Here is a 17519-nt window from a genome sequence, read left to right as displayed (position 1 = left end):
ATAGCAAAGAGTTGGAACCAACCCAAATGTCCAACAGCGATAGACTGGATTAAGAAAATGTGGCACATATACACCATGGAATACTATGCAGCCATAAAAAATGATGAGTTCGTGTCCTTTGTAGGGACATGGATGAAACTGGAAAACATCATTCTCAGTAAACTATCGCAAGGACAAAAAACCAAACACCACATGTTCTCACTCATAGGTGGGAATTGAACAATGAGAACTCATGGACACAGGAAGGGGAACATCACATTCCGGGGACTGTTGTGGGGTGGGGGAAGGGGGGAGGGACAGCATTAGGAGATATACCTAATGCTAAATGACGAGTTAATGGGTGCAGGAAATCAACATGGCACATGGATACATATGTAACAAACCTGCACATTGTGCACATGTACCCTAAAACCTAAAGTATAATAAATAAATAATAATAAAAAAAAAAGAAGAGATGTCATGAACTTGGAAGTCATTAGGTTGAAAGCAGCTCACACTTAGCCTCGTGGATGCACACTGAACGAAAGAGAAGGGTACAATTTTAAAAACCTATAGAAACACACCCCTGAAACCCAAGTGAAGGGTGGGATGGAATTGGGGGTGTAAAAGCTTTTAACTCTCTAGGAACAGACTCTTTATTCCCTTATTCCATGTCCCCTTAGAGCAAACTTTTATACCCCTAACTTCCACACATGCATCAGAAAAACAGCCTGTCTGCTTTTGACAAGCAATTTAAAAAATTCACTCTTCCAACCTCCACCTCCCCAAATGGTAGTCATAATTTTAGTACCAAAAAAATGATTTCCATCACCCCCTAAAACCTGCCCAGCTCCATGCCAAGCTTCTTAGCTCATAGGTAGGTGATGAAGTGGTCTTCAACTCACTTTAAGTAGCCTTTAAGTGGTCTGACACCTCCCAGCCCTTTCCCTCCACTCACATGTTATGCAACTGGCCAAAACACACTTTTTATAGGTCAACTATGTTTGGTGAGTTTCCATAACCTACAGAACAAAATCCAAATACCTTAACCTGACATTCAAAGCCTTCCATAACTTTGCATGACTTTCATAACATGCATAACTCTCATAATGTGCATGACTCTCCTGTGAAAGCTATGCCTCCTGAAAAATAGATTCTTTTCCCATTTCCCAAACAACCCATTTTATACCAGCATAGAAATACCTGCTCCCACCCACCACATCTGGTTAGATTATAATTATCCTTAACATACTTAACTGCCAAGTTCATGTCTAATATCTCTTCAAGTATCTTTGGTTAAAATGTCTGTCCTATATGAATTTCCAGAGTCCTGAATATGTTATTCAGTTGGGACTTTTTATGAATTATGTTGAAGCTGTGACATATGTTCTTTAACTAAATTGTATTTTAATTTCTGTTTTTTTGTTTGTTTGTTTGTTTCTCGAGACAGGCTCTTGCTCTGTTGCCCAGGCTGGAGTGTGGTGGTGTTATCATAGTTCACCACAGCCTCGATCTCCCAGGCTGAAGTGATTTTCCCACCTTAGCCTCCCAAGTAGCCAGTACTACAGGTGAGTGCCACCATGCTCAGCTACTTAAAAAAAACATTGGTAGAGATGGGGGTCTCTGCGTGTTGACCAGCCTGGTCTTGAACTCTTGGGCTTAAATGGTCCACCCACTTCAACCTCCCAAAGTGCTGAGATTACAGGTGTGAGCCACCATGCCCAGCCCTATTTTAATTTCTTTGAATTGAGAACTAGCACAATTCCAAATACACAGTAGGTATTCAATAAACCCTGGCTTTGTCATTTATTGATTATTTGTTACTCGCCTTATCTAACCCTTAGCCTTCTTATTGGTAAAATGATAATAATTGCCACCTTGCAAGGTTGTTGTTATAATTAGAGATAATATAAGTCAAAGGTCTTGTATAAAATATTATAAGAGGCATCTCTACCCCAAAGTAATATATCACCTAGTTGGAGAAATTGATATAAACTAAAAGAGGCAAATTGGTATAGGGGAAGAATACTAACAAGGAGCAGGAAGACCTAAGCCTCATCTCAACTTAGCCTCTCAACAAATGAGTGACTTTCCTGCTCCTTCTTTTTCTAGGTCTTACTTTTCTCATATCAAATTGGAGGGAGGTGGTGAGTGTGGAATAGAGAATCCCAAGATCTTTTTCCACACCATGATTCTAGAAACAGAAAATAAAAACAAGAGTAGAGATATGTAATTCTGAATTTTGAGGAGAGTAAAGAGAAGGCCGTTACTCCAGGAAATTTTTAGGAAGATATGATTTAAGACAACTCTTGAAGAAATTGAAGAACACAAACTGGTTGGAAAAGAGAGAGTCGGTGGTGGGGGGACCAAAAGAAGCACAGACAAAGGAAGATTAACATCTGGGCAAAATCTTGGAGTAGCTGTGAAAAAAACCATCAGACCCCTGGCTAGATGTGGGGAGTTGGGACTAAAATGCAGTGGGACTGGAAAGGGAGGACCAGTTGCTGTAAACCTCAAGCCCTAGGCCTTAGAATTTAGATTTGAACTGATTGGCAATAGGGAGCTGCTGAAGGTTCTGAACAAGGGAGTAACAGGGTGATAATAGCATTTGGGGAAGTATATTGTGGCAGTTACTCTGCTGTCTATATAAAATGGAGATGCTAGAGGCAGGGACAACCAAAAGGATCTGTGGAAACACTTCTGTAGGATCCAGATTAGATTAGCTTCTCCACACCCTGGGATCCAGGAGTGAGGTAATGGTATCCTTGACTAGGATAATATAGTACAGGGGTCCCCAACCCCTGGGCTGCAGACCCCTACCAGTCCGTGGCCTGTTAGCAACCAGGCTGCAGAGCAGGAGGTGAGTGTCTGGCAAGCTAGTGAAGCTGAGCTCCGCCTCCTGTCAGATCAGTGACGGCATTAGATTCTCATAGGAGAGTAAACCCTATTGTGAACTGTGCATGTGAGGGATCTAGGTTGCACTCTCTTTATAAGAAATGTAATATGCTTGAATCATCTCAAAACTATCCCCACCCTGCAGCCCCCAGTCCACGAAATATTGTCTTCCATGAAACTGGTCCCTGGTGCCAAAAAGTTTGGGGACCGCTGGTATAGTCAATTGTTTTACTGATCAAAATATTCATTTATGCTAATGCATGCTGGGCTTAAAACCTAGGTGATGGGTTGATAGGTGCAGCAAACCACTATGGCTCACATTTACCTATGTAACAAATCTGCACATTCTGCACATGTATCCTGGAACTTAAAATCAAATAAATATTCATTTAGTCTTTCTAGGAGATTATTAGGCATTCATGCTCCCTGATTTCAGGCTTGGCCTTGTGACTTGCAATGCCCCTATTATAAAGAGTATCATCCTCTTGAACTCAGAAGTCATGTGGCTTTCTTTAGCCAATAAGATATGAGTGGATGTGATGATACATGCTACTTCCAAGCAGAAGCTTGAAGAGCCACTTCAAGGTCTCATCATCTTCTCTTTTTGTTCTGCCACGAAACTAGTAATGTCACTGATAGGAGCTGCTCCTTCAGCTTAGGTACTGAAGTGAAAGGGTGTGGGGTAGAGTTGCAGCTGACCCACAGCTAACACATATTTGTAAGACATAAACATTGGCATCGTAACCCACTGAGATTTTGGAATTGTCACTGCAGCTTATTTTAGCCTTAGCTGATGGATGCAGATGATGACTGTAAAAAAGACACCATTAAAAAGAAAAAAAAAGAGAGAGAAGAAAGTTGCTAATGCAATGAGGAAGAGCTGAGCAGCATCTCTTGGGTTCAAGGCATTAGAACATTACCTCCTCAGTGATGAGGGTCCTATTAAATGTTTGGAGGTGGGTGGGAAGCAAAGGGATCATGAATCCTGTTGTTGACAGCCTGAGGTAGAGCTGATATTAGGACATCCAAAGGGAGAGCCCTTGGAGGTCAGGCCTCCCCTGACTTTCTTCCCATTCCTCACTTCTCTCATTTGATCCTGGTATGAGGAGGAGGGGGCTAGAGCCAATGGAAGGTACCATCTCCGGGCTTCCAAATGGGATTGCTGGGCATATGAAATGTCGGTCTTAGGAATTTGGCTTTTCATCTGTAGGTGGTGGGAGTCTAATGAGATGAGAGCTGTGTAGTAGGAGTGAATGTGGAACTAGGGCAGGGATTTTGATGGACTGGAAATGGGAAGAGGGTATTAATGACTCTGGGCAAGGGGTGAAGCGTGAGCTAGAGCAGGGCACAGGAATGGAGAGGGAAGGGCATCACTGAGATCAAAGTTGCATGACTCATTTACAGACTTACTACTATTCGATATCACATTTGCCCTTTATATTACACATAGAATCTCATATTCTCAATGAAACTTCCAGAACTGAAATCCAGAAATTAGTCTCTATTTACAGTTTATCACAGAGCCTGTCTTAACTTCCATCTAATGGCCAAGCCCACTTATCTATCAAAATAATACTGATGATAATAGTAATAGTTATTTGGCATCTACTATGGTATTATGTGCCTGGTGCTGTGCTAAGCATTTTCTATACATTTAATCCCACCTGAGAATGGGTCATTTGTTAAGTTAATGTCTCTGAGCTCAAGACCCAGCCCTCCACACTCCGCTTTGTGATATGGAAGCTGAGACTCTGCAAGTCACACTGATACCTTGCTGCCAGCTGCTTCATGTTAGGCTCTGCAAGTAGGGGCAACAGAGGAGGACTGTGAGTTTTGGGGAGGGAGAAGGACCTGCTCCTTCTTGTTTGTTTCCTGTTTTAGCAATGTCTCCCCAGCAATGCCTCCTTGCCCTGGCAGTGAGTTCATTCCAGTAGCAATAGTGGAATCTAGTTTGCTGGTTTTTCAACTGTCACGGAACCAGTCGCATCATGCCCACTCAGCAACCCTGTACCAGCCCAGCAATGTGCGTCCTCAGAGGTCTGGGTGTTAGCCCTGCAGGAAGCCTCCTCTAAGTTTCTCAGTTTTAGTAATTCCAGCTTCCTCGCCTTTGTTCTCCAGCCCTCAGGGCGGCAGCTACTTCCTGCAGTTCCCACCTCAGTGATATCTCAGATTCAGCGTTTTACCCTTCCAGTTGCCTAGTTAACAACTTTCTACCCACTCAATGATTCTTTATGTTTAATTCTTTCTGTTAAAATAACGTGCTGTTTCTCTCTCCTGCTGCGACCCTGACTGGTGCTCTGAGGTAAATGTTACTTTTTCCCTTGTATAAATAATGTAGCTAATGCTTAGTATTATGCCCACTGTCATACTGCTAATAAGTGATTCCAGTCAGAATTCAGATCTTTCTTTTAACTCCAGAGCCCTGATGGTAACTGCTCCCATCCCTGCTTCCTTTGGGGTCTCACGATCTTGCTCACTTTTTGTGTCTGGTGTCTGCCATCACTGGGTGACCGCTCTGGAGCAGGCCCTGCTCTTTCCCCCACCCTCTGAGTGCAGGGTGGAAGGCCCAGGGGGTGCATGCTGTAGATGGCATCACTGCAGCCCTGTCGGGATCAGAGAGATGGCTGGCTGCTGCTGGTGCCCAGATCCACGGTGTCATGAGTTTAGGACTTGGCACCCCAGGACCTCCTTTGCAGCCCTTGACTGAGAGCTCTCTCTGCTCAGCTTCCCCTGGCAGCTTTGAAAGAAAAGTGGGGCACCAGCGTGTGGAGAGCGAGCAGCCCGGGGAGGGAACCAGGCTGGCTGGAGCGGACAGGCAGTGGGGCCTGCTGGGAACTCCTCAGTGTTTGGCTTCTCTGTTCAGGAAGGAAGCAGACACTTTAAACCTTAGTCTTCTATGGATAAAGCCATCCCAGTTTAATGTGTTTTTGCTTAGCCCCAAGCTGGAGTGTTCCTCTTCGAGCCAAACAAACAGAACAATGCAGACATTCCCTCCCCTTGGCCACCAGTTTCCAGGCCTGGGAGTCTCCTGTAGGTCTGATATGGTGGCCTGTGCTGTGGGTGAGGCTGCCCTGGTGGAATGCGTGTGAAGGGTGAGCCTCAGCCCGGCTCCCTCCCAGGCTTCCAGGCAGCATGACCTAACCCTTCCCTGCACAATCCTCAGCAGAGCCCGGTGGAGGAAAAAGCCAGGCTCAGTCAGCACCAGGCCTAACCTGGCCTGCCCTCACCTCATGGTCCTCCTGCCTACTCCCCCTGGCTCTGGGCCGGGGATGATCCAGCTGACACCTGGAAGGTGGTTGAGGGTGGCCTGGGAGGCAGGCAGGACCCTCATGACACTCACAGTGCCCTTGTGCCTGACTTCATAGATTTAGAGAGAGAGGCTGGAGAATCAGTTATCTGCAAACAACTCAGAATTGTGAGAAGGGCCAGATTGTTCACCATGCTCCTGATGTTGAAAAACTTTATTAATTGAACAAGTCAAAGTGTACTGACTGCTTACAGTGTGCCACTGGCAGGAAGGTGCCAGCTCAATTCAGATGTCTTGCATAGCAGGGCACTTGGGGAAACAGAATTTGTATTGTCAACATTTGACATTGTAGATTTGTCCACTTATTACGATAGTTTCCTAGGAGATGAAGGTAAAGTGTCTTGAGGAAAGGGTGCCTTTGCCTAATTTGCATAAAGGCACCAAATGGGCACTAGTAGTCTACTAGGACCTTCCTCCTTCCTCACCCACATACCCTTGCTGTTGATTTCTGTGTATCTGTTGGTATTTGTACATAATACATACATAAAAGTTCTTGTCCCCTTCTGGAGAGGGGAATTGGGGAAGAAGCTGCTGAGGAGAAAAGTAGGGAAGATGGAAAGGCTGGCATACCTTCCACTCTCTAGCCCAGTGGTCATGGGGCCGATGGCCAAAGCAGATAAAAAACTCTTCATTGAGTCTCAGTAGTGAACTGCCTCAGGGCCCAGGGGCAGGTTGCTGGCAAAGGGGCTCTTCTCTCCTCTGCCCAGCATCCAGTACTTTTGTGGCACCGGAGAACTGCAGGCCTTGGGGACAGGCAGGGACTGTACCCTTGGCAGGAACCCTCACTACCCAAGGATGGGCAGTGGCTTATGAGTGAGAAACATGGAGCCGTGGGAACTCAGAATGACAGGTGCTAACTGGAGATTGTGGTAATTCCCTGTTTTTTTGTGGGCATATCTACGAGCCTCACAGACATTAGAGATAGCCACCTAGCAAGAGCTGGGGGCCTATGGGAGAAGCTGGGATCCTGCTGCTTTACATTCAGCAAATATTTAGGGAGTGCTGGGGAAGGTGGAGTTTGCTCTGTCATCTAATGTGGTCAGGGTGGGCCTCTTGTAGAAAGTGACTGACAAAGTAGCCCAACATGGGGCAGGCGTGCATTTCAGGAGGAGGAACCAGGTGGTTGCACATCAGGCTGTTCTGTGTGTCAAGAACCGCAGGCCATCCAGTGAGGGTGGGGCAGTGAGTATGGGACAGGGATACAGAGGAGGCCAGAGAAATAGTAGGAAACCAGAACCTTTGAAGGTCCTAGACAGCACTGAGGTTTTCCTCTTGATGAAATGAGAGGGTTTTGAGCAAGGGAGTAACGTGGTTGGATGCATACAGATAAAGGCTTTTAAATCAGCAGCCATTGCAGGTTTGTTCACAGCAGTCTTTCATGGCGGTACTATTATTATCCCCAACATAAAAGCAGGAAAGCTTTGCTTAAAGGATTTAAGAAATTTACCTAAGGTTAGCCAGAGTTGAATGGAAGTTGGGATTTGAACCCAACCAGAATGAGCCCTGCTTTTAATCACCAATCGATGCTGCCTTTCCATGGCTGAAAAAACTCTTCATGCTGCAAGAACCTTTTCCTTCAAGCCTAGTACTAGGTATGACAGCACCCTCCATACCTGCCAAGACCTTTCTGATCTCCCAGGGATTGACTTCACTCTGCAATCATCTTCTTAGTGATTGGAACACCCAACTGCTGGTGATCTCTCAGGCATGCAAATGCCTTTGGATTAAGGATCTTATCTCAATCTGTAGGGAGATCCTCCTGGGATTCAGAGACCTAGTCCCATTGAGACCTATACATCTATTTAATTAAAAACAAGTTCAAAGCCAGGCGCGGTGGCTCACGCCTGTAATCCCAGCACTTTGGGAGGCTGAGGCGGGTGGATCACGAGGTCAGGAGATCGAGACCACGGTGAAACCCCGTCTCTACTAAAAAAAACACAAAAAAATTAGCCAGGCGTGGTGGCGGGCGCCTGCAGTCCCAGCTACTCGGAGAGGCTGAGGCAGGAGAATGGCGTGAACCCGGGAGGCGGAGCTTGCAGTGAGCCGAGATTGCGCCACTGCACTCCAGCCTGGGTGACAGAGCAAGACTCCGTCTCAAAAAAAAAAAAAAAAAAAAAAAAAAAACAAGTTCAAATCTTGAGGTTTGGGAAATTGCCTGCCTAGTAATGCAAATCTATAAATTCTACTTCCTGCTGCTTCGAGGCTGACTGTAAATACCCTGAAAAATCAGCTTCACTTGAAATGTTTTGACCATTCCACTTCTGGCTCAATAGGTAGTAATAAGTAAAAATGAAAGTGGTGAGAGAAAAACTAGATGAAATTAAAACTAGCCCTTCACAGGGCTCAGCTCAGGGAGGGTGGTTAAGGACTTCTGGCTTGTTCCTGTCATGTCTGACGTGGCTCTTTAATTCCTAAACCCGAGTCCTCAGGGTCTATACAGCCACCTCTTCTCTCCCTGATGACTCACCTTCAGCTCTGAAGTTAGAAGAGACAGATGAGGCATCATCATTTCAGAAGCAACAACGGATGCAAAGAATCTCAGTTTTGCTATCAAACTAGGGCAGTTATTACATATTCTCAACCAAAAGCAAGCACTAAGCCCTGGCAGGGGCTACCCATGGAGTACTCATGGGACAAGGGTGCAGGATATTTGAGATTTGTGGTGTTCTAGGAAATCTAGTTGCATAGGAGCCACATATTCTGTGAATTTGAAGTCAGCGTCTTGGGCAGCCTGAATTCTCTAAAAGGTCTTGCTACCACTTAAGGACTGATACATTTCCTGAAAGACATATTGCCTTCCTGGTAATAGCCACTGTAGTGATACAATAGTAACAATTACAGCACACCCCAAGGTACTACAATCCCAAAACCATCTGAGTTTGCCTGACAGTCCGTGGTATTCATTTGATGAAGTCAAGCTTTGAGATAAGCACACTTCCCAGAGCTGGTGGTGATACTGCCTGGATTCTACTTGGACTAGTGTGCCCAGCTAGTCTGTTGAGCAGTCCCAGGGAAGGCTGTCTGTGGAAAGGTAAACGAGATGCAGATGTGAGCCCCTCATTTCATTGCAGCATACATCTGCCAACCCAGTGAACACTGTCATCGTCTTTTATCACAAAGACCCACCCTCCCACTCACCTCCTCCAACACTAACCTAGGGCTCTCTTTTAGACCTATTCAGAGATTCCTGGGCTACTCCATGACGGCTAATAGCCCATTGCTTGCTCTCAAGTTAGCTTTTAAGTCTTCATCCTGCCCACTGATGAACTTTTATTCCAATTGCTTAGCAGTGGCATTCTCAGGGCTCAACAGTCATAGACTCATGCTTTCTGCCATTCTGGTGACACAGCACACACACATGGGCACACACCCCACAAACCATATATACACGTCACACACAGAGGTTTCCAATAAACCAAATGTGTGAATCTTTTCCAGAGTGAGGGCAACTAGACCATACCAAAAGATAGAATTGTTTCATTATCTTCTTATTTTACTTGGATTCAACTCTTATTTCAGTAGAATTGTTTTATTTTTCCAGGGAGGGTTACTGTGAAAGGAACCTGATTCTCTCTGTGTCATTAGGAATGTATCTCTTTCACACCAAGCTCCATGGTTTTGCCTCTAGAGATGAGCTCCCAAGTCAGAAAGAAAGCTCATTTCTTTTTGGAATTTGATTCTTTCATGCAGCAGATGCTGAGTGCCTACTGTGTGCAAGATCCCAGCTAGGTTGTTCAGGATATAAGAATAGACAGACTAAACTCTCTGCCTTCTGATAAACAAAACTTAAATGTCTTTGCTGGCAACATGAAAGACAAGTTACATATGTCTATATTTAACTCCTAAATAGATAACTTCGTGGATCCAATCTCAGTGAAACCCTTTGCCACAGATCTTTTGACAATTTGGGGCGCATTTCTTGGGAATTTACAGTGTCATTGCAATGAAGGAAACTCTTTTCCATATTTTGTAAACTTTTGCAGAGTGCAGCCCTAGGGCAGAAGTGATTACAGCGAGCTCTATTAATTAATTATGCCTATCTGAGTGCAGACGCAGAGCAGCCAGTGGGCTTGGAGCTGCGTCTGGCAGCCTGTGGAGGGCTGGGTGCCACAACAGGGCTATTGTTCTGCTCACCATTGCCTTTGGCTCCCTCTTGGCATTGGTTCCTAATTGCCTCCCAACTGGGTAGGTCTGAACCTGTTTTCTGAGCCTCCTTGGCAGGTATGTAACCAAATGTCCCCAGGACTCACCAGCCTGCGGGAGCCAATTAGGTGCCACTTTCACTGAGAGTTAGCTAGCTACTTGCTCCGCCTGTGTGACTCCTGTCCTTCACACCTCCCCTTTCTCAAAGTTTGTCTACTTCTTTTGGGGGAGTCCACAGAATGCATCAAGTAGGCAGAGAATAAGTTTGCAGCTCTTGGATGTTCATGGCTTGTCAACCATTTGAAACTGCCCCTCTTTCGGTATCCTGTGTCTCAATTCCTCTGCTCAGGGCCAGCTCACCTGGCACAGGTGGCTGAGCTGCTGGCTGGGGCACCCATGAGCTTTCAGGTGCCCATGCCATGCAGAACTCCCTGGGGACCTCAGGGATGTTGTTCAGTGGGCTGCGACTACGGCACAGCTCAAAAGAGAGCACTGTGACATCTCTCATGAAACTCTTTCCTGTGAGGCTTCTTTCATTCAGGGCTTGTCTTCCAGGGTCACGAAACTAGCCCTTGGCCTCTGCCCCACCTGCAAAGTGCCACAGAGCTCTGTGTTCCCTGCATTCCTTCTTGTGCTGTGGTCCTGCTGCATTCCTCGAAGAACTGGGGAAAAGACCCTCACCCCACCCTGTGCAATTTTCTTATAGTTTGAGTCCCAAAGCTGCTCTGCTTGCACCTGAGGATCTAAAATTTTCTGTGCTGACAGATCCTCAGTTTCTGGCTCTGGCTTTGCTCTCCTTAGGGGCTCACACCCTACTGGGCCTCCCTCCATCATCCTGCAACTCCCCCAATTCTCCCTCAGTGCCCATCCACTGTTCATTAAACTCCTCCTTGCTGCTCCAGCTAAAAATCAAGAGGATGCAGATCAACTGTGCAAATAAATACCTGGAGACTGTAGATGGGTTCTGGTTTCAACTGGCCCTGTTGCAAGAAAAGCACTGAGCTTCTAACATGCATATTCCTTTTTCTGGCTTTAGACAGAAAGCAGCTTACAGCTTCTTGACAGCAAGGTCCTTAATTCCTTTCCTTAATTTCCCCACCCTGTTTCCTAAAAGGATAAAATGAGATACTGTGGTGAAAGTTATACCTAAATTGCAAATAGCCATGTCCGTGTAGTATAAGGTTAAAACCTTGCATGTGTCAATGCTCAGTAGATAACAATACTGAATGACTAGTGGCCATGACATTTATTATTTTTCTAGTAATCCATTAAAAATATTTATTGAACATCTATTATGTGACAGTTTCTATTCTAGACATGGGAGATATAGGGATGAAAAAGAAAGAGATCCTAATGGGGAAAGATGAATGCTAAATAAACTAGTTAAAAAGAATAAATAAGAAAATATCAGACTGTGACAAATGCTCTTCAGAGAATTGACTTAATGTGTTGGAGGGTGACTACGTGGTTCTGTTAGAGCAGGAAACCAGATTAGGCCTCCCTGAGGCAGTGACAAGTGGAGATCAGATTGCAGGAGGAGTCATCCATGCAAAGGTCAGAGAAAAGAGGACTCCAGGCAGAAGAGCAGCTGGGGTAAGGAGCAGGGGTGAGCTTGGTGAGCTCTGATGATGGAGTCCAGGAAAAGGGGAGGCTTTGCTTGTCTGCTTTTTACATAATGGGAAGCAATTAGAGTTTGAAACAGGGGAGTAACATAATCTGGTTTATGTTCAAAAAAGAGAACTTACGCTGCTGTGGGAGGAAGGGGTTGAAGTGGCTCAAGAGAGGCAGCAGGAAGACCAGGCAGGAGTCTGATCTGGTAGGATGGTGATGGGGCCAGGGTGACCAGATCCAACTTGGAGAGCATAGACAGATTTGGGGTCTTTGGAGGTAGAGCTGACTGGACCTGTTGATTGGATGTAGAGATCGAGGAAAGAGGAGGCTCCAAGATTCCTGGGTGACAACTATGGAAACCAGAAGCCTCTTACCAGATTGGGATGCAGGTGGCCTGCATCAGGGTGGTGACCAAAGTGTTAGGAGAGTGGCTTATCCTACAGGAGGGGGAAGGGGCACTAGCACCTCTCTTTTTCTCTCTGACATGTGTGGGTACTGCAGGAAGATTGGAGGGAAACTGTTAGAGCAATCAGTTGGTTTCAGATACTTAAAAAGCAGCTTTTGAAAGCAAATCATAGCCAATTCCACAGGCTAGAAAGTCAAATAACTTTAAAATAGCCCAAGGCAGGTATAGTGAATTAAAGTGGCTAAAAGTTCTGTTTACTGTCTGAAATATCCATGGCAGCGGCACAGAGAGTTCAGGAGCTGGGTTGGGCTTGGGGATTTCTGATAACAGTCTTCACATTGGAATTTAATTTGTTTTACTTAAAGGTAAGCCTGAGCACTATTCTCATGAAAACTGCCTGCTCAATCTATTCTTTAAGGACCTGAAAACCCAGACCCCAAAGGAATGTTCTGCTTTGCCAACATTCACTGTCCCGGTGTTTGCTGACTTCACAAACAGAACTTGATGAAAATATGAAAAGACCTGAGAAAGGGTGAATGTATGAGAGAAAGACCCTCTGGGACCCCAAGGAATTTACAGATCCCTGAATTTTATCACTGTAGTTACTTTTAAATTAAAGACAATAACTGTTCCTTCCAGGTTCTCGTTGACAAATAAGAATGCCGATGTCACTCAAGCATATGATATGATAATCTTTCCCAGAACTGGGAGTATCCAGAACTAACCAGACATGGGAACTGTGTTTTTTCAACGTCTGAGACTTTTTCCTAATTCCTTCTTAGTCACACGTAGTTACTCATTACCTTGAAGGGCATTAAGAGTTTATCCATGGCCGCTGTACATTTTGTGCTGCTTTGTTAAATCAGGAAAAAATGCAGACAGCTGAGTCATAGTTTTCAATTAGTTTTTCAATTTCACCAGGAACAAAGTTTTTCAATATCTTTATCAATTTTGTTGCTTTTCATATTACTCTGATTACATACTTTGCAGGATAATCCAGCCTTTTGCTGAAGTATATTAATAATGCATAATATAAATGCGGAGCTGCATTATCAAAGTACTCTTAAACAGAGGTGAAAACTTGAAATCCAGCAAGATTTAGTGATTCACATTCATGGTCTATAGAGATGTGACAGAGGAAAGGAGAATAAGACAATTAAGAACCTTGAAATCATGACAGGGATTTATTACCCTAGAAGAACTACTCTATATGATTTTCAAAATCTGAAATTTATTTAATTCAACAGATATTACACACCCGTTTTATATCCAGCCCTACTATACAGAATAAGTATTCATACATTTTATCAATAAAATATTTTAAGTACTGCTGACATGTAAAACACTGTGGATATAAGGGCCTCATCTTCAAGGAACCTTTATCTAGTTGGGTAGACAACACAGATGAACTAGTTCAATGGCAGCACAAAGTGAAATGTGAGATGATTTCAAATGAGAGGTATGGCCAATATGTGCTTGAAGGTCAAAGACTGTTTCCTGACTGAAATAGTCAGGTCCCTGACCTCAGCTAAATGGTCCTTGAAGGACAGGCAAGATTTGGGTGGGAGAGACTAAGGGACAAGTTTCTTCAGGCAGGAGGAACGGCACACACAAAGGTACCACCTGGGAAGGATTCAAGTGTGCACATAGCAAAAGGGACCCACTTGGTGGGAAGGTTTTGTGGCGACATTGTTAAAAAAAAAAGTAGACTAACACAAATAGTGTCATTTGCTGGGATAGAAATAACATCCTTTCCGAGACAATAACGCCTTGGCTGACACTGTGTCTATACGCAATTGTGGAGGAGCTTAGTCACAAATAATCTTTCTTATCTATTTGCATGAGTCAGGCTGGAGCTAGAAAAATTGATGAAAAATCAACTCATTAAAGAAGCAGTAACTCACTCTTCAGGAAGCAGGAAGAGGAATTAAGATGGACATACAGATTGTAGTTATTTGAGCAAAGGAGAGGCAAAGTCACCAAATGGTAACGTATTTACCTGCCAGTCCTATACATTAATTTCCTCCACTGAAGAGGTTTGATTTCAGAGGGATTAACTCTTCTTTGGGGGGATTAAAAAATAATCTCAATAATCAAGAGAATTCTTCAGCTCAGTGGTTCAATGGATTTAAATCCAGAATGAGAACCCTAGAGATTGTCCAATTCTTAATTTACCTGGGCTGTTAATTTGCCACATGTGTGATCCTAGATATAATTATAAAGCCCCAGTTTCTTTTTTCTTTTTCACTTTTTTTTTTTTTTATTATTTTGCGATGCAGTCTTGCTCGATTGCTCAGGCTGGAGTACAGTGGTGTGATCTCAGCTCACTGCAACCTCATCTTGAGTTGCTGGGATTATAGGCTCACGCCACCATGCCTAGCTAATTTTTTTGTATTTTTTTAGCAGAGACAGGGTTTTACCATGTTGGCCAAGCTGGTCTCCAACTCCTGACCTCAAATGATCTGCCTGCCTCGGCCTCCTAAAGTGCTGGGATTATAGGTGTGAGCCACTGCCCCTGGCTCCCAGTTTCTTCATCTTTAAAATATTTACCCAAATGTCTCAGAAAATGAAGTGTAAGATTTATATTCTCTCTCTTTTTCTCCATCTCTCTCTAACTAGGGTGGTGCCATGAATATCAAATACCCTATTTTCAAAGCTGTGATCGGCTCTGCCACTCACTACCTATTGACTTTGTACAAGATGCTGAATTTCTGTAAGGCTCGGTTTCTTCTCCTTTAAAGCCTGGATAATAATACGATTTGATAAAGGTGTTATAAAGATGAAGACAGATAACATGTGCAAAGTGCCTAGCACAGAACTTGGCAATTCAATAAAATAAAGCTATTTTTCCTTTTGTTAAACCTGTATAGTTATTTACAGTTTATAAAGCATTTTCATGAACTTCATGATAACCTCTTAAAGTAGATGCAATTATTACCAGTTTTGGAGATAAGAAAACTGAGGCTAAGAAGTACCACAGCCATGCTACAGCAGCAGACAGAGTCGGGCAGTCTATCAGGCCTATTTCAATGGCATTTACCCTCTGCTCTAGCTGTCTTTTGTGGTGGGACATGCAAACTAAATGAAATAAATTGTATATTTATTACATACAATTCATAGTGAGCATTCAATAAATGTGGTTCGCTTCCGAATCTCATAAGGTAGCTAGTGAGGGCTCTAGGCAAAACTAGTAAGCTGGTCAACAATTTCTTAATTTTCTACCTCCGTGTGTCTGATATGGTAGCAACTACCAACATGTGGCTATGAGCACCTGAAATGTGGCTAGTCCAAATGGAGATGTGCTGCAAGTATAAAATACTCATTGAACTTTAGAGATTTCATGTAAAAATATGTAAAATATCTTACTGATAATTTTGAAAATCAATTACATAATGAAATGAAAATATTTTGCTATGTTTAGTTAAATATTTCAGCTGTTTCTTTTTACTTCCTCATAATGTGGCTACTAGAAAATGTTCAATTGCATATGTAGCTCACATTTGTGGCTTGTATTATATTTCTGTTGGACAGAGCTACTTTATGTAGTCCTTTGCCCTTCTAAAGATATTCCCTGGTCTTGGCCCTCCTCCTTCCTCACCAGGACTCCAAGATCCTCCTATCTGGAGAATAGTGTTCTGCTCACCTACTTCATGCCAGGATGTTAATATCTCTTTCTGCAGAAAGTCTGCTTTTAGAAAAGGTACTGAAAGTGGAGGTTAATACACCTGGGTGTGGAAGAGATATTAAGGCAAGGATCAGAATTCCAAATGTCTACAGGAGTCAGGAGGATACTGTAAAGTAGACTAGGTACAGCCTGCAATAGGGAGTGGTGCAGACTGTGGCAAACTGAAGAACACATGCCTCATTCAAAGGGAACAGCCACCACCAAACTCTAGCTAACTGTTGCCATATCAGAATTTGGGCCCAGTGTGGCCAATCTTTTGATTTTTTTACGGGCAGCCAGAAATCTAGTTTCTTATATGATGTCTTCTGATTTTTAAAGATTTGTGATGAAATACTTTCAACAAGCATTGTAAAGGGCCTATCAATTCTGCCCAGCGGTTCCATTTGGCCCACTTGGCCTCAGCTTCCTACCGAGGCTCACCTGGTGAGGTGTGTGGTAATCTGGACAGGTAGTGCTTAAGACACTGGCTTTGGCTCTTGACATTTGTAGAGCTGGAAGAGTCCTGCTTTGTTATAGATAAGATACTAAGGCCCAGAGCAGACAAATGGCTCACTCTCAATCACACTATCACTCGCTCAGGCCAAGAATGCCAGACTCGGCTGGGCGCGGTGGTTCATGCCTGTAATCTCAGCACTTTGGGAGGCCAAAGTGGGCGGATCACGAGGTTAGGAGTTCAAGACCAGCCTGGCCAACACGGTGAAACTCCGTCTCTACTAAAAATACAAAAATTAGCTGGGCGTGGGGGCCCGCGCCTGTAATCCTGGCTACTCAGGAAGCCGAGGCAGGAGAGTCACTTGAACCTGGGGGTGGAGGTTGCAGTGAGCTGAGATTGCACCATTGCACTCCAGCCTGAGCAGCAGAGCAAGACTCCATCTGAAAAAAAAAAAAAAAGAATACCAGACTCCTACTCTCCGTGACTTCAAAGTCACTGAGTCCTCAGTCTTTAAAACAACAGTCAGTAGGCAGCTATTGATTTGGCAAAAGAAAAACAACAACAACAACAACAGTCAATGTCTTCTGTCTGTCCCAAGGTTTCCCTCTGAGAAAGGCCCTTGGTGAGCTGGAACATTCTGCCAGGTGGATAAGTCTTAGAGCAAAAGATGCTGTGTCCACACTGGTCTCTGGCTGGCTAGGGGAATGGTACAAATAGCTAATGTTCTTCATGAATTTCTCTCATACATCATAGAACTTATTCTATAAGGAAGTACACTAATCATTTACAGAGTGAGCTGAAATCCCTAAATAACCTACGCGGAGAAAATCACCACACTAGTGAATACTCTTGTTATTTATGAGCAGGTGTACATTCTAGACACCCGAGTTAGGCCCAGAGGGAGAAAGTATCCTTAATCTGTAGTTGACATAAGAAGATTTCTGTCTGTGTCATGCTCTCAATGTGTCTGTCCTCTTCCCAATTCTAAAGTGCAGATGGCCTAACCCAGACAGCAGAAAAAAAAATGCAGGTATGAAATTTAGCATTCTCTCAACACGGC

Source organism: Symphalangus syndactylus, chromosome 9 (genome assembly GCF_028878055.3).
Source record: "Symphalangus syndactylus isolate Jambi chromosome 9, NHGRI_mSymSyn1-v2.1_pri, whole genome shotgun sequence".
Taxonomy (NCBI): domain Eukaryota; kingdom Metazoa; phylum Chordata; class Mammalia; order Primates; family Hylobatidae; genus Symphalangus; species Symphalangus syndactylus.
This window is presented reverse-complemented; position numbering follows the sequence as displayed.